Below are 23,384 nucleotides of genomic sequence, written 5' to 3' on the forward strand. Positions count from 1 at the left end.
AATTTATGTCGTAGTAATCAAATTAAGTCATCCTCTTCCCATTGCAATTTCTTTACAGCGCCATCTGTTAGCGAGTAACATAACCACCAATAGTTGGTGGTAATAATATAAATATAATGGATACATTAATGATTTGAACAAATAGACTTAGCTGTCGGTGTAATTCATAATAATACAATTCATATAACATATTTATGGTATCTATTACTTCAAGCTCGAACATTAATAGTATCAAACCAACGAAGTATTTAATATAATATATAAAAATATTTATAAATTCTCAGTCAACAGGAATGGATGTAGATGATTTTTTAGTTTTTAAATGTTAAAAAGAGTAAGTACTGATTTTCTTGCTATTCTATTTTTATAAATAGAGGTAGAATCTACTTTCCTAACCGGTGGTGCAGACGATTCAAGGTTACTTGTAAAAATGCCTATTTGAAAATTAAAATTTATTTTGAATTTATTTTATTTCAATACAATGCTAGTAGTGCCAGCATCTTATCCAATCATCATTCACCATCCAACTTGCTTCCAAGAATAGTGTAGCAGGATTCAGCTTCCAGTTCTTTAAGGGAACGCAACACAAATAGTTTACGTCTTATCACCGCTGGCGCCGTTATCGCTCTGACTGGAAAACCGAATATTTTAAAGCCCTTAATTATAATTTTTAAATTATATTTCAACAAACTAATTTACAATTAAATTGGGTGTACTTCCGAAAAGCCCATACCTCTGATCGACCTGAATTTTTGTATGGATATGTATTTCAATGTCCTGATAACGAAAATGATAGCCAAAGTACCCGCAAATTTCATTTTCAATGTCAAATCTAAAGAAATACAAGAAAAAGGATTTATGTTTTTCAAGCATATTATAAAAACTATTCGTCATAGAAAAAATGTTTCCTACAAAAGTTGTAGATACTAAAAAGATGAATATTTTTTGTCCTATATACTTTTCTTCTAGAGCCAGCTGTTTTTGAGAAAAGTGGGAAAATGCTTGAAATTGCATAAATTTCGCCTAAAACCAGATAAATTCTAACCTTAAACGATTTCTTAGGAAAAACCGAATCAGTAAACCCCGACTCTACGTGATACTTGTCTGTGACACCCCTAGAGTGTTTTTGTAAGCCGGAGGCGCGGAGGGGGAGCAGCCTCCGCCTGCCGTAACGAAGCGCAGGCATGGATGCCTGTGCTTTGTTACGCTAAGGCGGTGAGGTAGCGCCGGAGACGTTCAAGAGCGAGTTTTTATTTAAAAAAAAAATAATTGACAGATAAGTATTAAATTTTAAGCGAAATATACGCATTTTGAAGCATTATCGCAATTTTCTCAAAAACGATTGGTTCTATGATAAAAGTATATGTAACAAAAATTATTCATATTTTTATTATCTACAACTTTTGTAGGAAACATTTTATTCTATGACCAATAGTTTTTACAATAACCTTGAAAAACATGTATTTTTTCGTTGTGAAACATTATCCCATTTTTTTTTCACAAACGACTGGCTCTAGGAGGAAAGTATATAGAACAAAAAATATTCATCTTTTTAAGACCTACAACTTTTGTAGGAAACTTTTTTTTTGTATGATTAATATTTTTATTATAACCTTGAAAAACACCCTTTATTTCTGTATTTGACCTTGAAAATGAAATTTGCGGGTATTTTGGTTATCATATTCGTTATCAGCGTACCATAAATAAAATTTTAACAAAAAGAAAAACCGACTTCAAACAAAACACTTCTTTAAAACAAATAAAAATGCACTAAAAAGTAATAAAAATAATTGCATATTTAACATATTTTTGAGAGTCCTCCTAGGTAAAATGAAATGAAAAATATTAGACTACTTAAAAGTCGATTTACGACTATATAACGTAAAAAAAAAAAGTAAAGTAAAGTAACAGCCTGTAATTTTCCCACTGCTGAGATAAGGCCTCCTCTTCCATTAAGGAGAGGGTATGGAACATATTCCACCACGCTGTTCCAATGCGGGTTGGTGGAATGCACATGTGGCAGAATTTTCGATGAAATTAGACACATGCAGGTTTCCTCACGATGTTTTCCTTCACCGCCGAGCACGAGATGAATTATAAACACAAATTAAGCACATATATATAGCGGTGCTTGCCTGGGTTTGAACCCGCAATCATCGGTTAAGATGCACGTGTTCTCACCACTGGGCCATCTCAGCTCTATATAACGTAGTTATAGTTATTGTTATATTTGGAGCCGGTGTCAGCCACAGGCACACGCTTCAACAATCAAAAGAAAGAAGCGATACGAGCCTCTTGATTGACCCAGTATAATATCGTATAAAAGGTAATTTGTTAGAAACATTTCTTAAAGTATTCTCGTATTGTTTTTTGATAGGTATAGTATAGGGTTGGCTGATGATGATATCCTAGAAAGGCTTCGTTTTGATTCCACTGCTTCATACCATATAGGTCGTATAATTTATTTCTGCTTTTATATATACCAATAGTAACACAGTCACTAAACTTCAATTTTGTTTTATTATAAAATGATTTCATTTTGAATATTTTATTAAATTCTATTAATAATATATTAATTCAAAAAATGAATTATAAAGTTCATTTGGATCTTGTGTCGTCAGATCTAAATAAGCTAATTTACACGCCACAATATCTTTAAAACAGTTTACTTTATGAGCCGTTATTGGCCTGTACATTATTTTTTTTTTTGAATGAATAATTTCTTTGTGTTCCACGCAGGATAATTCGATAGTACGTTCGACAGAGAGAGCCACAATATCTTTTCGAGATTTACAAACGATATCATTCCGTACTAATATTAATGAGCCACCGTGAATAGCATTCCCTCTTACGAATATACTTTACAATTTAAAGTTTGGGATATTAAATACGTCAAATTTAAATTAATTCAAAGATTTAAGAGCTTCAGCGAGAATTCTCCATGACTCAGTTAATATTGGATCAACGTGTGGTTGATCTGAAGCAGGGGTACATCATCTGATGTACCGCTAACGACTATGTCTATAGTACTCTCATGTGGACGCACATTCAAGGTATCACAACCTGAAGGGTTTACAGACAATCAGCTTATGAGTGTTAGCCGCTACATTTTGGGTTTCATTTTATTATCACGCGGAGTCTCGAGATGGCGATTTTCGAGATTCTAATGTTGTTAATATTATTTCTAAGGTATTTATGCAAAGAGACATTCTCATTTCGAGCTTTAGGGTGTCTTAAAGGAGTTCTACCCCGAATACGGGAACTAACACTCTCTCTGGTCTCATATCGACGCCAGTTGTTTCGCGAAGAAGATATCTGGGTCTTAGTTAGAAAGAGCAAGGCCGGCTTCGCCATCTCAAGGTGAAAGTAAACGGCGTTGAGGTTGGAGTTGAGGCCCCTTATGTTGCAGAAGTCCACATGCCTGCTCCGCTTGCCCAGAACAGTGGCGAGCGCAAAATTGCCAGACCTCCCCCCTTCAGAATTCGGAGGGCAGCCTGGGCATCCCTGTTCAGGTGGTGTATGTCCTGAGCGTGGATGCCCGGAGAGGGATTCTCTACAGCAGTTGCTAATGGTACCCACCTGGGGTAATGATACCAAATTCTGCACAACCATCTTTTGGAGGGAGACAGATTGGGCCTCCGGAACTCTCACTTACCGGACGAAACGTGGTAGCATAGCTACCACTTTACGGTAATTTGAAATGAGAGAGTGCCAGCCCATTCGACTGCAACCGAGAGGTATGCAGTGTGGCACTACCACTATAAATATTTAATAAGAAAGTATAACTATAGAGTTAGATGAATAAAAAAAAAACTTGTGAGGTATTCCTGTAGCAAGCCTATAAGTCGATCTTGGGGCTTCCTTTAACCCTCTCTCTCTCGTTATCAATTCGTCTGTATTTTTTTTTTTTTTTTTTTTTTTTTTATGTTTGTTACCTCATAACTTTTTACTGGGTGGACCGATTTTGATAATTTTTTTGTTGTTTGAAAGGTAGTGCTTCCCGTGGGGTTTTTATTTTTTTTCGATGATGGTATCCGTATGAAAACGACATAAGTCTTAAATTTGCATTATGTATATGCGCGACAAATAGGTGAATAACTCAAAATCACGTTAACCAATTTTGATGATCCTTTTTTTATTATAAAGGATATACTTTAAGAGTAGTTTGGTGAAAGTTTAATAAAATTCTGAGCACAGGATCCATGACAAATTAAGGGAACGGGAGAGAACGGAACAATTCTGAGGAGCACGTTAGCAATACTCGGTCGAATCTTTTATTTATGGGTTACTTGGATATTTGAATCACCTTCCGGAACGTGGTTATGTTCATGTAATTGTCATAATCGAATATTATAATCAACTAGCGACCCGCCCCGACTTCTCACGGGTGCAATACTGATACTAAATATACTAAAGAATTTGTTTATTTACGACATCACATTGCAAAATTCTAAAATTGTCAGTGTTTCTTTACTATATTGTTCATTTATTATATACACAAACCTTCCCCTTGAATTACACTATCTATTAAAAAAAACCGCATCAAAATCCGTTGCGTAGTTTTAAAGATATAGGGACAGAGAAAGCGACTTTGTTTTATACTATGTATTGACGGAACTCCTAAACGGCTTACAGTTAGGGTGCGATTTGGGACAGAATTTCTTTCTGTCTTTAATCAAATTTTGTGTATTCCGTCAACAAATTCTGAATTGGAAGTTGCAAATTTATTTGAAATATTTTTTGATAACATACCTAATAAAATAACATCTCATTTAAAATAATCTACATTAGATGCAGCTAGATTATTAAATAATCATGTTTCTAAATGCGTTATTGATTTTTCTTTTGAAACAGTTTCTGCAATAGATGTTATAAAAGTATTTAAAACCCTCAATATTAAAAAAACTAACGACGTATGGGGCATTTCGGTAAAATTCATAAATAACATCATACACGATATTGCTCCGTATATAACAGTAATTTTTAACACGGGTTCATTTCCTGACTTGTTAAAATGTAGTAAAGTCTTTTTAAGAATGGAAATAGGAGCGATCCCAGTAATTACAGGCCTATTTCAATATCCCATCTTTAAGTAAAATTTTCGAAAAAAATATTTTAAATCAACTTCTTATCCATTTTGGTACAAATACCATTTTTCATAGTGAGCAATTTGGTTTTACAAGAGGTCGATCAACAACTGATGCGGGAATTGCGCTTCTTAAGCATATTTACGATGCTTGGGAGAAATCACAGAATGCTATTGGAGTATTCTGTGATTTATCTAAAGCATTTGATTGTGTAGAACACGAGACGCTTCTTTCTAAACTCAAATATTACGACGTTAAAGGTAGGGCTCTCTATCTCATTGCTTCATACTTAAGTCAAAGAATCCCGCAAGTTTTCATTAATGGTTTAAAGTCTACTGGATCTACGTTAACAATGGGTGTTCCACAAGGTTCAATTTTGGGTCCCTTTCTATTTCTAGTATATATAAATGACCTTCCTTTCTTTGTTAAAGGTATTTGTGATATAGTATTGTTTGCTGACGATACTTCACTGATTTTTAAGGTTGACAGAAATAAAACTGACTATGACGATGTGAAGGTGCCTTATCACAGATACAAGATTGGTTTAAATTAAATAATTTGGTTTTGAATACTCAAAAAACAAAATGTGTAGTTTTTACCCTGCCCCTTGATGTAGCCGATACTACGGTGTTTTTGGGAATAGAATTGGATTCCAGACTTTAGTGGAGTCCCCATTTGTCGTTCCTAACAGGAAGACTCAGCTCCGCAGCATACGCGGTTAGAAAAGTTAGACAACTAACTGATATTGATTAGTTTAGTTTTACTTAATACCGCTCGTTTAGTTAATTTTGGTTATTTTCACAGTATTATGTCATATGGCATATTACTTTGGGGTAACGCTGCAGATATGGAATCTGTCTTTATTTTACAAAAGAGAGCAATCCGGTTTATTTATAATCTTGGAGCTAGAGACTCTCCGCGGGATGTTTTTAACAGAGTAGGAATACTTACTGTTGCGTCGCAATATTTACATATTTACAACAATATCATGTATATTCACAGTAACATTGATCACTTTGATAAAATCAGTGATAATCATTGTATATGCACTAGAAGTAAGGGTAAGTTTATAACGCCAAGTTTCCGACTCCGCAAAGTCAATAAATCTTTCTTGGGGCAAGGTATCCATTTCTATAATAAAATTCCGCAGACATTTTTAATTTTTTTTAAATGTTGAAAAAGAGTAACTACTGAGTTTCTTGCCGGTTCTTCTCGGTAGCTTCACTTAATTGTTATATGACGATTCAAAAGTGCTTGAAAAAGCCCACTTGAATAAAGTATATTTTGATTTTGATTTTGAATCAAACAAACAAAACTATTTTGTGTCAAACTTTGATCCCGTCATACATGATTTTGATGTTTGGTGTGTTGAAGTCGAAAGAGCTAAAATTTCTAATAAATGGCATGACTCTGAATGTTTATCTCGCGTGTCGGGCTGTCTCAAGGGTGAAGTACATTCATGGCTTAATGAGTGAGTAACCTCTGATAGCTCTTGGTCAAACTTTTGTCGTGAATGCAAATCATTGTGTCTGCGAAAACTTGATTATGCGACTATTTTATATGATGCAATGCACTCAAATTCTGACAAATATAATACCTAAAGAACGCTAATGTGCCTTAAAATATTAAAGAGCTTAAGTGACGAACTTAGGGTAATGATCGTGATTCGGGGCATTACAGACGTGCAAGTTAGGGCAGCTGCGACAAATGCCAACCTCACTTGCGAAGTTTTAGTGTCGTTTATATCGATCTATGTTAAGCCCACTCGCAGTCGGCAAGAAAGTCGATGTCAACCACCGAAAGGCTCGAAAAACATCCCAATTAGAACGAAATGTTTTACGTGCGGTCAAACTGAACACAATTTTTTACCATGCTCAAATAAAAGGGTTTTAAAAAAAAATTAAACAATAAGTTTCTAAATCAAACTGGCGGTAAGGGCAGGGCACAGTGAAAACTCTTGCTTCGCCAAATACCGGTCCACAAGTCGTAATACTCGTAAGGTTAACCTTTGCACTGTCCCGTCGCTGAGGTTACCTGGCGCCCCCTGACATGCTGACTTAACCACTGCGGTTGTTCAAGAAATTCCCATCGATGTTCTAATCGATAGTGGTGCTTTAAATATTTCAAGGGTCTGATGTTCTAAAAATTTGCCATACGAGAAAAAACCCAAACGTTGCACTTTAAAAGGTATAAGTAATTCAATAATTGAAGCAGCCTCTTTTGTGACACTAACTGTCGAACTCGATGAGATTTCCTTCGAGGCCGACTTTGTAGTAGTGCCAGGTTAATTTATGAATACCCCCATTATAATAGGCATGCATATTCTTACCCAATGGTATTACACACGTACGTACAAAAGTCAAGCAATATCTAACTCGGTCTTCAGAAAAAAATGTTCATTTAGTGTCGACGATCGAATCAAACAGTAAACCACGTTAATACGAGGCGTATTAACGTGGTCTCCTTCTGGGTATTGAGCGAAAATCTCTCATGAGAGTAGTTGAACAGTTCTCTAAATTTTTTATTTCGGGTACAGCATCAAATACTGTAACCACGAGTGAGATGCACATTAACGTCATAGACAACACTCCTGTTGCATACCGACCATACAGACTATCACACTCAGATAACAAAAAACAAAAAGAAAGAAAGTTTGCGACATAATAAATGACCTTAAGGACAAGAGTATTATTCGAGACTCAATATCTGAGTATGCCAGCCCCATTATCCTTGTAAAAAAGAAATATGGAAGCGACAGGATATGTGTTGATTATCGAGCGCTAAACCTTGATGTTTAAGGAACGGTAACCTCTACGTCTCATAGAGGATCACATAGATAGGTTAAGGAATGATAAATATTTCACTAGCCTTGACATGGCTACTGGTTTTCACCAGATCCATATTAGTCATGAGTTTATTTGTAAAACAGCCTTTGTAACTCCCGAAGGTCATTTCGAGTACTTGCGTATGCCCTACGGTTTAACTAACTCGCCAGTTGTGTGCCAGCGTATTATTACTAACACATTTCGTGAGCATATTGCGGCGGGTAATGTCTTGGTGTATCTCGATGATGTGTTAATTATGAGGTACATGTTTCTATAACATGTACCTATATTAACCGAGCTATCACAACTATTGCGTAGCAAGTTGGAAAAAAAAAAAACCTCATAAAACAGAAATATTTGCGTGTGCTGCCTAAACAGTTGCTTAAAATTAAAAACAATGTATGGCTACCTGGTTCATCTTAATTAATTCTACATAAAAGTCCGTGATACCATATCTCTATCTTTTCAACCGACTTCCAAAAGGAGGAGGTTATCAATTCGTCTGTATTTTTTTTTTTTTTATGTTTGTTACCTCATAACTTTTTACTGGGTGGACCGATTTTGATATTTTTTTTTTATTTGAAAGGTAGTGCTTCCCGTGGGGTCCCATTTTTTTTAATTTTTTTTCCGATGATGGTATCCATATGAAAACGACATAAATCTTAAATTTGCATTATGTATATGCGCGACAAATCGGTGAATAACTGAAAATCACGTTAACCAATTTTGATAATTCTTTTTTTATTATAAAATATATACTTCAAGGGTAATTTGGTGAAAGTTTGGTACGGTTCTGAGCACAGGATCCATGACAAAGTAACGGAACGGAAGGGAACGGAACAATTCTGAGGAGCACGTTAGCGATACTCGGTCGAATCTTTTATTTATAGGTTATTTGGATATTTGAGTCACCTTCCGTAATGTGGTTATGTTTATGTAATTATCATAGTCGAATATTATAATCAACTAGCTACGCACCCCGGCTTCGCACGGGTGCAATACTGATACTGAATATACTACAGAATTTGTTTATATACGACATCACATCGCAAACTTCTAAAATTATCAGTGTTTCTTTACTATATTGTTCATGTATTATATACACAAACCTTCCCCTTGAATCACACTATCTTTTAAAAAAAACTGCATCAAAATCCGTTGCGTAGATTTAAAGATATAGGGACAGAGAAAGCGACTTTGTTTTATACTATGTAGTGATGGAACTCCTATACGGCTCGCAGTTAGAGTGCGATATGGGGCAGAATTTCTTACTATCTTTAATCAAATTTTGTGTATGTGATGTGATGTCATATGATGTACGAAATATAGTTGGTCTTTTTCAAAGTTTTTTTGCTGAGTTCGATTACAGCTCTTTCGAGAGATCCTTGTAGTTTACGCCGCGTGACGTATTAAATCCGCATTTTCGAAAGTCTATTTTTGCTTTATTCGCAAGTTTCCTATGAAATTGTCCTCGAAGTAGTTTCTGACTCATATAAACGAAACGCTTAATCTATCCATATTAAAAAAAATTAGTTAGTCAACATCAGCTTCACTTAAAATAAAAAAATAAATAAAATTTTAACAAAAAGAAAAACCGACTTCAAACAAAACACTATTTTAAAACAAATGAATATGCACGAAAAAGTAATAAAAATAATTGCGTATTCAACATATTTTTAGAGTCTTCCTAAGTTAAATGAAATGAAAAATATTAGACTACTTAAAAGTCGATTAACGATTATATCATGTAGTTATAATTATTGTCATATTTGGAGTCGGTGTCAGCCAATAAAACCCTACAGTACATCTATCAAAAACCAATACGAGAATACTTTAACAAATATGTTTTTTACAAATTACCTTTTACTCAATAATATACTGAATCAATCAAGGGGCTCGTATCGCTTCTTTCTTTTGATTGTTGGGGCAAGGGCACCGTGGCTGACACCGGCTCCAAATATACCAATAACTATAACTACATGATATAATCGTTAATCGACTTTTAAGTAATCTAATATTTTTCATTTCATTTAACTTAGGAAGACTCTAAAAATATGTTGAATACGCAATTATTTTTATTACTTTTTCGTGCATATTCATTTGTTTTAAAATAGTGTTTTGTTTGAAGTCGGTTTTTCTTTTTGTTAAAATTTTATTTATATATTTTATCTTTTATAGTTCTTTTATTGCATTAAAAAAAAATATATATATATTTTCGGCATACTTACCTTCATTATTTGATACAAGATTTGCCATTTACAATATATCAATTGGTCAACAGTTTCGGAGGTTATATAGAAATTTTACCTTCCAATAAAATTTGTATTATTCTTCCAATGACGTCCGAAGTCCCTTATGAGAGAATACATCGATTCCTTTACCTCACCTGGTCGCTACTTCCGCTACCTAAGTGCTCCTCCTACAGCGTCACCTACAGCGCCTCCTACCGTTTTCGCCTGCCTCTAAGCCATCTTCTAACTACAAGCCGCTATCTTCGTCATTGTACTGCTCATAATGGTATATCACCAGGAAGACATTACTGGGACTTCGGAAGTCATTGGAAGCATAATACAAATGTTATTGGAAGGTAAAATTTTCATATTATGCGTTCCGTTCGACGTCGTGTTTGTTATCTCCTGGTAGCTTGTAGTGTTTTGGTTACAATATTAAATTAAAAACGCAACAATGTGATTGAACATATAATGTAAATTTAAATTACTTTAAGCATTATGAATCAGGTTGAAAATATTGCGATAGAGATTTTTCTGACCTAATTTCAATATTAGAATTATTGATCTGTTTCAGATAAAACTTTTTAAAAGTACATTCATTCTGCCAATAAGCCTTAGCTATGATATCATTAATATGGTAATTTTCAACCCAATTCAAAGATGACACTGCAGATCTACAGCTTCCAGCTGACGCCTGAATACCGGCATCAGCTAAAAACCTCTTTATCCAACCACCAATCATAGCTGCAGTGGCTGGCCTTGTAGGATTTCTACTTGCTTAAACAATAGATTAGTAATATTTCCGCCGGTCCCTCGCGTCAAATTTACTAGGGTACGTAGCCAATATACTGCATCTATGCTTTTATCCGGTGCGGCCAAAAATGTCCAGCTAGATTGTTTATATGAGGATGAATCAGTTTTCGACCCGAAAGCGGGGTGCAAGGTAATAGAATCTGTGTTATCTACAAAATGTCGACTATCAATATGTAAAAGAGTAAGATCATGGACTCTGCGGCCCGAAGATAAAAGTAAAATGGTAGCTGTGTGTCTAGATACTTGATATAAACTATTTAAATTTATATTATAACTCTTTAAGAATCTAATCAAAATCCTTGTATCCCAAATCGGTAATCGAGAAGGAGCCGGTCTTGCCAAGGAAATAGCTTTTAGTATTGTTAAATAAAACACGTCTATTCGCATGAATCGTTTATTCGGACTGACTCCACGTTGACAACCACTCTATGCTTATAACATACTATGTTTATAACATTTAGAACACAACACCTCCACCCTTATACTAAAATACACTTTACTTATTGTAATACAACTTAAACATAAAATATAAACAATAATTTTTTTTTTGCTCGATAACATCTAATCGTTCTCTCCGAAACCATATCGAACTGGTCGTTTCCGGACTCGCATAACCCGACGATCTGATGACCGACTACTACCAGGGCTAGGCCCTTCACTTTCCTCCGACACATTTGACTCTTCCACGGGGGCTGGGATCAACGAATCGCTCACCTCTTTCGATCCTGTAGTTGAGTTATCATTGGTGCTTAAACTGGACCGATCGTTATTGTTGAGTGGCGGTTCTAAATTGGACACGCCATTATTAGTTTGATTTGAGTTATCACCATTGGTCACGGAGGCTGTCAAAGACTTCCGAGATAGTTTGCTACCTTGATTTTTATATTGTTCTGCATCTAAAACAACCTTACTGGAAATATCGTTAAGTTGGTTTTTAGTAACTCTTATTTTAATTTGATCGATGTGCCTGTGTGTTTCTTTTCCAAAAATGGATCTTATTCGGTAATCGCTATTCCCTAATGCCTCAACGATCGTACCGGCTACCCATTTATCTACGCCCTTGTACTCACGATACCAGACGAGCGCTCCAGCTGCGAGCTGGCGCTGCGCCCCTCCCGCAGCTCGCTCGCTGCGCGCCTGTTGCTTTGCAACTCGCGAGGCCCTTTCCGGTTTTAAGTTATCTAGTCGCATCCGTAAATTACGCCCCTGCAAGATTCTTGCTGGGCTATCTCCGGTAGTAGGATGTTCGGTATTTCTATATGCTAAAAGAAATCTGTTCAACGCTACGGATACTTCTAAATTTTGTTTAAATGCTTTGTTTATTACTCTCTTGCATGTTTTAACGGCATTTTCAGCGGCTCCGTTTGAGGCCGGGTGATAAGGGGCTGAGAAAATATGTTCAATACCGTTATGTTTTAAAAAATTCTGAAACTCAGAACTAGTGAAAGGAGGTCCGTTATCACTTACTGTTTGCCTAGGTATACCAAACCTTGCCCAGAGGTCTCGTAGTACAGAAATAACATCGCTGGCCGTCGTTCTTTTCATACTGATGGCTTCTATCCATTTCGAGCAAGAATCGACTACTATTAAATAAGTTACCCCACTTATAGGACCCATAAAATCCAAATGGAGCCTAGACCAAGGGCGCGACGGCCAAGGCCACGAGCGGGGGACCTGCCCAGGAGGCGCATCAGCCGTGGCCGCGCACACTGAGCACGCGCGGCACTCCGCCTCCACGGCTTCGTCGACTCCTGGCCACCAAAAATAACTACGGGCCAAGGCTTTCGTTTTAACCATGCCCATGTGTGTATCATGTAACTCTGAAATTACTTTATTTCTACACACCGCTGGTATAACCCGGTGACCCCACATAATACAACCAAGTTCGGAGTATAATTCCTTCCTCCGAGCAAAGAAGGGTTTTAATTCTTTTATGTCTACCTCTTGAGGCCATCTACTATGAAACTTAAGACGCGAGCCAAAATAGGATCCCTGTTCGTTTCCTTTCTTAAAATATTATAATCCAGCAGCATCGCTTCGGAAGAAAAATGTAAGTACGTTTGTTCAGGTAGGTCTACGTCTATAACGTCATTTTTTTGAGATTTAATTAAACGTGATAATACGTCAGCTGTATTTTTGTCTGTTCTTACGTATTCAATGGTAAAATCATACGCTGAGAATTTAATTGCCCAGCGTTGAAGCCTACTCGCTGCCGCGCTTGGGATACCTATGTTGGGTCCAAAAATACTAACCAAGGGTTTGTGGTCGGTCCGGAGTATAAACCTTCTACCGTATAGATAATTATGGAATTTTTCGATTGCATAGACTATTGCCAAAGCTTCTTTATGGATTTGACTGTAGTTTATCTCATGAGCTGTCAGAGAACGTGACGCGTAAGCTACTACCCGCTCGGGCGCGTTACTCCCCGCGCCGACCGCGCGCTGAGCCAGCACAGCGCCGAGCCCCCTGGAACTGGCATCGACAGTTACCACGGTTTCCTTTTCCATATCAAAATGTGCTAAAGTTGTTGAATTTCCTAACATTTTTTTTACTTTAATAAAGGCTGTGTTTTCTTTTATTCCCCATGTCCAATGTTTACCTTTTCTCAAGAGGTTATAAAGTGGTGCCAAATGTGAGCTCAAATTTTTAATGAATTTTCCACAAAAGTTAACCATTCCTATGAATGACTTTAATTCAGTTATATTATTTGGATGGGGCATGGAATTTATTGCTTCCACGTTATCCGGATCGACTCGAACACCGTTCGTATCGATGACAAACCCCAAGTATTTAACTTGTTTTGATAGAAAACTACATTTATTCTTTTTAATTTTCAGACCATTTTGTTTTAAAATATCAAGAACACGTTCTATTGTGCTCAAATGGTTTGTTAAATCTGTATTTTTAATTAAAATATCATCGTAAAATACAATAACGTCTTTAATACCCTTAAATAAATCTACCATAATTTTTTTAAAGATTCCTGGACTGGAAGACAGCCCATAGACAAGGCGATTATATTTATATAAGCCCCTATGAGTATTGATAACGGTGTATTTTCTTGATTGTTCCGCTAGCACGATTTGATTGTATGCTTGTGAAAGATCTAGCTTAGTGAAAAAAATATTACCACTTAGATTGCTAAACAAGTCTTCCATTTTTGGAACAGGATATCGATCAACTTCCAGAACTTTATTTAAGGTTACTTTAAAATCAGCACAGAGTCTCAAACCTCCGTCCGGTTTCCGCACCACGACCAATGGTGTCGCCCAATCGGAATGCTCCACCGGCTCAATGATGCCGGCGCGCAGCATCGCATCTAGCTCCGCGTCGATGCGCTCGCGCAGCGCGTACGTCAGCGGCCGCGCTCGGCAGAAAATCGGTTGCGCACCTTCGCGAATACACAGCTCGGCTTGACCGCCCGTGTACTTGCCCAATGTGCCGTCAAAAAGGGTTTTATGCCTAGAAACAATTTCAGCAATCACATTGTGGTGAACTTTGTTACCTCCTAAGTGATGATTCGGAATTGAGCCTACCGGTATACATATTGGTATTTGCAACTCCGCTAACCACTGACGACCCAAAAGATTGGTCGTTCCCTTCTCTAATACATATAGATCTAATCGTTTTTTAATAGTCGTATACTCCACTATTGTTTCTATAAACCCTATAGGTTGGACAATGGAGCCATCATAAAATTTGATATTTAATAAACAAGGTAATAATGGTAAATGGCTAAAGTTTTCATAATAAATTTGTTTACTAATACAAGATTCGGCGGAACCGGTATCAACTTCCATTTCTAACAAACAATTTTGAACTTTAAGTGTTATACGCACCGGTTTATAATTACATAATGACATTTGATACATGTTTTGTTCACTCGAGTCTTTCAGTTCGCCGTCTTCGTATTCGTCATCTTGCTCACTCATCAAATGTACCGGGGCTCTTTGTTGCCCGGCACTGGACGCTCCGTGCTGCCCGAATGCTCGCCGACCGCGACCCCGCGCTCCTCTCCTTGAACGCCCTGTGTTGTTTACGTACCCGCCGCGTGATTTCATAAACCGATAACTACTAGCTGTCTCCGCTGAATCAAACATTTGCGCACGATAAGATTCATGTTTTTTAGGACACATCTTCCTAAGGTGACCGATCTCGTGGCACCAACTGCACACGTAATCCTTATATCTGCACTCCGTAGCTTTATGTTTGTTATCGCCGCATTTCGAACACTCGCTCAAATAGATTTTATTTATTCCCTCGGTCCGGGCTACGTCTTCAACCGCGCTTGCATCGCGCTCAGCCGCTTCTAATGACAGCGCTAAAGCTATCGCTCGGTTGTAAACTATGTTTTCTTCGGAGAATAATCGCTGTCTAATTACTTCACTTCTGAGCCCACAAACTAGCTGATCTCGGAGGTTCTCATCTAAGGTTGCGTTGAATTCACAATACCTTGAAAGCTTCTTAAGTTCTGTGACGTAAGCTGCTATTGATTCGTCTTGAAGCTGCCGCCGCTGACGAAACTTATACCTTTCAGATAAAACCGACGGTTTAGGTTGCAGATGTGCTGATAGCAACTGCACTGCCTGATCAAATTTCAAGGCTGATGGTTTCTTAGGACTTGCCAAGGCAGCTAATAAATCATACGCTTCTTCTCCCATAACCGAAATTAACGTCGGTATTTTTAAATCATCCGCCACTTTGTTCACCATAAAGTACATTTCTAGTCTTTCTACATAACTTAACCAGTTCCGTATATGTCCGACCGACATTTTGTAAAATTAATTCCTAAGTATGATACTATGTTTTTTTTTATCCGCGTTCGCCACTGTTAAATAATACACGTCTATTCGCATGAATCGTTTATTCGGACTGCTCAACGTTGACAACTACCCTATACTTATAACATACTATGTTTATAACATTAAGAACACAACACATTCTTGCACCGGTCCACGCGGTCGTAATCTATGCACAGTGGTGGATTTACCAATAGGCTAAGTAGGCTGGAGCCTAGGGCGGCAGATTTAGAGGGGCGGCCAATTTAGCCCAAATTTGTTATCATCTTGCAGAAATTTTAAAAAACCTGTAACTATATGTATTATACACATTACGTCCGTAATTCGTATACTCGTCACTGCATAGTGGGTTAAAAAAATAATCTAGTAACTGACAGAAATATCACCTAGTTTATAATCATACTAATAACGGAAAAAACCGATGTAATCAGGACGATAGAACACAAATCATAAATGTTGTAAAAAAATTAGGGGCGGCAAAAATTGAATAGCCTACTAGCCTACTGGCAGATTTGTAAATCCGCCACTGTCTATACAGTAACTAGTTTTATTTCATATTTGTATATATCTAAGCATTTAATGTTATTAATTTTGATGTTAATAAATCGTTTATTAAACTTAGCCTAACAAATAAAATAACAGAAGGCAATATTTGTTTTTTAGCTAATAAAATCAGACGAGGGTATCTAACGCAAGGTTGACTGATTTAACAGACGTCAGTTTATAATCTATGCCTCATAGTTCGGACCGCGTGGCGCGTGCGCCGGCGGTGAGTCGACGGGGTCACGTATCCTGCCACTGTAAATTGTTTTATATACATTTTTTATTACGTTATACAATAAAAGTATAACATACGAAGTTATTGCGTTAAATCTGAGAGTTGTGCTTTGTCAAACGGTAAATAGAATGTATAATCATTGTATACCTTACGTAACTGGACTTTGTACCTTAATATAGTATTATGTACCAGACGAACCGTACAGCGTGTGTACTACTAAGCTGTGGAACAATAGAAAAACAGCAGCTTTTGCAGCAGTACGAATTATATAGACCAACCTGATGAACTACGGAGCCATATCTTTAAGGTAAGAAATACATCACTACATAGTATAAAATAAAGTCGCTTTCTCTGTCCTCCCTATATCCCTATATCTTTAAAACGACACAACACACACACAACGGATTTTGAAGCGGTTTTTTTTTAATAGATAGTGTGATTCAAGGAAAGGTTTGTGTATATAATAAATGAACAGTATAGATGTATATACATTTAATAAGTTTGCAATGTGATGTCCTAAATAAACAAATTCTGTAGTAAGGATATTTAGTATCAGTTTTGCACCCGAAGAAATGCGAAGCCGGGGAGGGTCGCTAGTAATTATAATAAATATGCAGTATTAAATTATATCTACTACATTTATAATTATAACTAATTATAAGCCAAATAAAATAATAAAATAAAAATAATGATAATCAACTAAAAGGAGGTAGGTAGGTATTTTATTAAGTTGTGCAGAATGTACCCGAATTATAATAATTTTCATAGTATAAAACAAAGTCGCTTTTCGCTCTGTCCGTAGGTATGCTTAGGTCTTTAAAGGTGCGCAACTGATTTCGATGCAGTTCTTTTTAATAGATAGATTGATTCGAGAGGAAGGTTTTGTATATAATTTTTATTTTTTTTTAATTCAGTGCCAAATTATTATATATTATAGGGATATTAACAATTCGACGTATTCCCGTTAGGAGGTGATAGGAGTGACTATTTGCAATAATTTTAACCCCCGTATGCATCACACAAAAATGAAACATTTTTGAGTTATCACGCTTTTTAACTTTTTTCAAGTCAAAAAGTGACTTCAAAAATTTATTTAGAAAAAAATATCAATAAAAATCTTTTTTTTTTCTGATTTATAAAAACGTGAATATTTAAACAATCATTATCAGCCCAAATTTAAAAATGGGAGTCAGAAAACGATATTATTTTTTTAAATTAAATAAAATATAACGATAATATTTGGAAATTATGAATCATATTAATCTGATTGACAATATTTTATAAACATAACAATTAATAACATTAAATGCTTAAATATATACAAATATGAAGTGAAACTAGTCACTGTAATAAATCTTGATCGCGTGGAATGGTGTCAAGAGTGCTAGTTGTTGAATCGCGATGTGGATCCTCGGGGTGAAGCGAACCAGCCCTCCCGTCACCACTTGAGGCGATAAGGCGAGGCGTTATGCATTTGATGAAGCTTTTTGCATCATTACTCCAGGCGTTTCGACAGCAAAAGTAATTTGACTTAATACACGAACATTTAGATCGCTTTAATTTTTTTTTGCGTGCGCACGCACACACAAATACAAATGTTTCCTCTGTATAATAGTATTATAGATATAGATAATAATTGCATAATATAGATAATAATAGGACCTCCGTGGTCGAGTGGTGCGTACACCGGACTTCATGGGTACGCCAATCGCAGGTCCTGGGTTCGATTCCCGGCTGACTCGATGTAGATTATTATTAGTTTTCTATGTAATAATATAAATAATCTAACTGGTGAGTCATTAGGATTTTCATTTGGAAGATGGCAACAAGTTGTAGCACATAACGGGGCACATATAATTAATATTAAATACATATATGTATAAATTAATTCAAATATTTTCTTTAAAATACGACATGTATTTCCCTTCTTCCTATTAGTTTGTATCTAATACGAAATATATAAATGGTTTTCAGGATCCGAAGGGGAGGCGGGTTGTTCCAGCACTTCTGTGCAGCACACCGGAAACTGCGACGAAATGCCGCTGATCGATGATGAAGCACTAAGCATATAAGGCGACGCTCCTGTGGGATATTGTACAACTCAAGCTACTATCCAGAAATGATCTTTTTTTTGTATAACACCAAAAAAGGGATGATATGTGCTGATTACAATAATTGACACTTTATTTTTCGCATTGTCAAATAGCCTATTAAGTTGACACAGTACCAGATTAAAACAAATTTTGATTCGCAAGTCTCTACTGAGAATGTATCTTATTCCATACACAACTTTTAATCTGTAAAAAAAATTACGAACTGTATTGATGGTGTGCTTCTCGAATCTCATTTGCTCATCAATCAACAAACCTAACTTTCGTATTTCTATAACGTGTTCAATTTCCTTACATTTAAATTGTATGTTACGATTTATGTTACCAACTAGAATTGATTTGTTTCCTCGTTGTTCACGATTACTCAAATTAATTTGCGAAACATTTAATTGCAAACATCGTGAGAAAGCCTGCATGTGTCTAACATCTCAGGAATTATGCCACATTTGCATTTCACCAACCCGCATTGGAACATGTGGTGGAATGTTCCAAATCCTCTCCTTAATGGGAGAGGAGACCTTAGCCCAGCAGTGGGAAATTTACAGGCTGTTACTTTACTTTCCAGTAATGTGAAAGCTGTGATGTTTACGCAATCCTGATTGCATGAATGTCGTGGTATATCTATAAGGCTTGTCTACCTAAATTCAATTATAAGCTATGAGCAATACACGCGGTAAAAATGTAAATCTATGAGACTTATCGTTGATAAGACCATTCAATTATTTCCAAAACTAATCAAGATAACAAAAGTCGTGTATAAGTGTTATAGATAATCTTTTTCTTATTTATATGTCATCAAAAGTGTAAGTCGGTCAGAGATAAAGGCATAATAAATATACCTCGACACCAGTGGCGAATTTACAAATCTTCCGCTAGTAGGCTAGTAGGCTATTCAATTTTTGCCGCCCCTACTTTTCTTGCAACATTTATGATTTGTGTTCTATAGAGTGTCTATTCGAGATGGCCCAGTGAGAGTCGAGATGGCCCAGTGGTTAGAACGCGTGCATCTTAACCGATGATTGCGGGTTCAAACCCAGGCAAGCACCGCTGATTCGTGTGCTTAATTTGTCTTTATAATTCACCTCGTACTCGGCGGTGAAGGAAAGCATCGTGAGGAAACCTGCACGTGACAAATTTCATAGAAATTCTGCCACATGTGTATTCCACCAACCCGCATTGGAACAGCGTGGTGGAATATGTTCCAAACCTTCTCCTCTAAGGGAGAGGAGGCCTTTAGCCCAGCAATGGGAATTTACAGGCTGTTGTTTGTTCTATCGTCATAAATAACATCGGTTTTTTCCCGTTATTAGTATGATTATAAACTACGTGATATTTCTGTTAGATACTAGATTATTTTTCCAACCCGCTATGTAGTGACGAGTGTACGGATTACTGACGTAATGTGTATACATTTGAGTATAAGTTTTTGTTTTTTAATTTCTGTAAGATAATAACAAATTTGGGCTAAATTTGCCGCCCTAGGCTCCAGTCTACTTAGCCTATAGGTAAATCCGGCACTGCACATAAGCAGTAATATATTGTTATCCTCTAAGTGCTTTGTTTTTTGTTTTAATAAGTTGTTTAATACATTACTGCACAAATGTTAGCTTTAGCTGAGTGCATGGTATAAAAAATATCGTCACGGTATCCTGCGGTACTACTGCTACTGTTCATCACGTGACACCAAGATCACAGTATCATTACATAGTATAAAACAGCCGCTTACCGCTGTCTGTATATTTGCTTAGATTTTTGTAAGTATGTAACGGATTTTGATACCGTTTTTTTTTTAAATAGATAGAGTGATTCGAGAGGAAGGTTTTTGTATAATACATGGACAATATAGTAAAGAAATAGAAAACATGTTAAGTATACTTAGTATCAGCATTGTAGTCCGAGTCGCAGGTATTTTTATAATTGGGCATTCCCCTCGCCCCTGTTGTACCATGCCGGTTGTACTCGTCGCGTCATCGGACGGTTTTAGTTTTGCTTACTCAATAATGAACACTTTTGATACTGCACGTTTTTATTTTTAAAAACCCCTGCAAGATCATCAGGCACAGACTGCCGACGACCTCAAAGTCTGCGTCGAAGTTCCACCCGCGGGCTCTTAGCTGGGCCTCCCTTTAGGGTATTATCTGGCTGTTGTATTTTTTATCTTAAGATCAACCATCACTTTAAGCTAACGGAAGCGCTTACGGGGCAGGTCGGGCATACCACGGTTGATTGTCAAAAGAGATATCTTCGACAACTCGACCACGCTCTGCCCCTTCACCGCCACCGCCAACCCCAGACAATCCTGAAAAACAACAACTCAAGGTGAGTTGACGCATCCAGGACAGGACGTAGAGTGTCAGACTTTAGTTTGTTACTTGGGGTTTCACATAGATTGGTCGCTGCAAATGGTTCCCACCGTTAATAGGGTGGTGAACCATGCTGCGGCGGCCCGTTTGAAATTTATCACAAACCGCCCGCGCCTGATGTATGCGGTCCCCCCTTGTTACACTCTGTTCTTGGTGCACCAGAAGTGGAGGATGCAGATCCAGCAGAATCGATGCCTGCGAATGATAATAAACCTAATAGAACCAAGTACCAGGGGCTCACCTGGTCTTGAGGTTTTCCTTGGTCGACGCTATGGAGAAGTTAGTTAGCTTGGTGCCCTTGGGACTATGAGGGAGCACAACCAGCTTTGCCCTCTTTACAGAGGCAATCCTTAGTGCTTTTTGGCCGAGGCGCTTGACGCGCCGACGACCAACGAACCTGTCCGCTCCGTGAACCTAACTGTCGACCACCTCAGCTGAGGACCTCTCATTGCGCGCCGTCTCACCTAAGATGAGTGAGGCCTTTTGGAGGCAACGGAAGCGCCTTCCCAAACAGCGCATTTATAACCACCGCGTTACCCCTCGCCTCTAGAGGGGGATTGTAGGAATCTTGATCCCGTGACTGAAACAGTTACGAAGAAGAACGGAGTAGGACGTACTGATGGCCCTGTACACGGACGAGAGTGCGTTCTTCTAGTCGTTTACGACCAGATGCAACGCCGGCTGGATCTGCCGCCGGACACCCAGTTACACGGCCGGTATGCTGGTCGGGGCCAAAAAGCCGTTACACCGTCGTCAGCTTACCCTACGAGGGCAGGATGTGGAGTGGCAGACCTCAGTTTGTTACTTGGGGTGTCACATGGATCGATCGTTGCACATGGTTCCCACCGTTAACAGGGCGGTAAATCATGCTGCGACGGTCCGGTCGACACCCTGTTCACATCTCGCCTAACTCTGAAGACCAAACTGAAGATCTACGGAGATTTCGTACGCTCGCACCTGAACTATACGACCACCACCTAGTTCGCCCTATGTTCGACGAGCTAGAAGCGGAGAACAATTTCCTGCGTCTCATAGTAGGTTCTGAGGTACGACGACAGTAACGTTATCCATCGAGACACCAGGACGCCCACCGTGGAGCAGTTTGTCCGACATATCACACAATGTTGGCTCGCGCGGACAACAGTGTGTGCGGGTACCTCCAAGGTAGCACCGCTGTATGCTAGACCACCGGAGAGGCGTCCTCAGTCTCGAGTACTCCTGCTGTCGCCGACTACCCGCCCCGACGCAGACATTGACGCAGACGACCTGGAACTACAATAGGACAACGAAACCACCGGACAGGACAACCACAAGGACAAGACCAGATATGACGACGGCACCGCTGGGTCCAAGGAACCTGACTCATCGGGTCAAAATTAGATGACGCGGTAGCCGAGGCTACTGGGGAGGAATAGACCGGGTAGGCAGGGAAACTTCGAGGCCCGTGCCCCTCTTGACCTAGGACAACCAGGAAGAACCCAATCTCTCTGTTAATGAACATTTTAATTTTTATATATATATGTGAACAAATAACGATTTAAATTGATATCTAAGTGTTTTAGATATCAATTTAGATCGTTATTTGTAAATACATATATGTTCTGTTAATGTTATCAAACTTTAAAAATTAGCTTTTATATATTTTTTAAATTATTCTGATAATATTCAATTAATTATGCAATATGCAAATTAATTGCATTTGGATTCTACTTGCAGCGCCCCCTATAATGTGTGCTAACTTATAACACACTGTGTATTAAAAATGTTGGTCTATATTAATTTTATAAGTAAATCAATTGACTATTTATTTATCAACTAATTATGTGGAAAAAAATAAGCAATCATTTTAAATGTTAGTTGATTAATTTGCAATAATTGCATTAGCTTATTGTTATTATTCGAAGGTACGCTTAAAAAAACGAGCATGGTTACAACGACGCTACGTTGTATTATCACATTTGTAAATATACTCTTAAGATACTAAATAAAGTTTATCAAAAGTGAGTGTGTTTCACTGTGATGGAAACTGTTCCAGGAAATCCTAAACTTAATGTGGGCAAGGAACATTTTGAACATATTTATTCATACTTATTTCGAATGTTTTAAAAGGACAAAATTACAGAAAAGGAAACAGATATTTTCCTGACCTTTACATCCTTAATGATTGATTAGTACTTTATGTTATACTTCCCACGGGTGCAATACTGATACTAAATATACTACAGAATTTGTTTATTTACGACATCACATTACAAACTTCTAAATTATCAGTGTTTCTTTACTATATTGTCCATATATTGTATACAAAACCCTTCCTCTCGAATCACTCTATCTATTCAAAAAACCGCATCAAAATTCGTTGCCTAGTTTTAAAGAT

At 37.4% G+C, this 23,384-nt stretch overlaps 1 long non-coding RNA gene across 1 annotated transcript; it reads left to right on the forward strand.

Moving 5' to 3' along the window:
• The first annotated feature begins 16,523 nt into the window (after positions 1-16,523).
• LOC124542011 lies at positions 16,524-19,153 on the forward strand. The gene is made up of 3 exons (XR_006967298.1): positions 16,524-16,652; positions 16,726-16,840; positions 18,508-19,153. It is a non-coding gene; the product is annotated as an uncharacterized LOC124542011 (long non-coding RNA).
• The last annotated feature ends 4,231 nt before the right edge of the window (positions 19,154-23,384 follow it).

This window comes from Vanessa cardui, chromosome 29, assembly GCF_905220365.1.
Source record: "Vanessa cardui chromosome 29, ilVanCard2.1, whole genome shotgun sequence".
Lineage (NCBI taxonomy): Eukaryota > Metazoa > Arthropoda > Insecta > Lepidoptera > Nymphalidae > Vanessa > Vanessa cardui.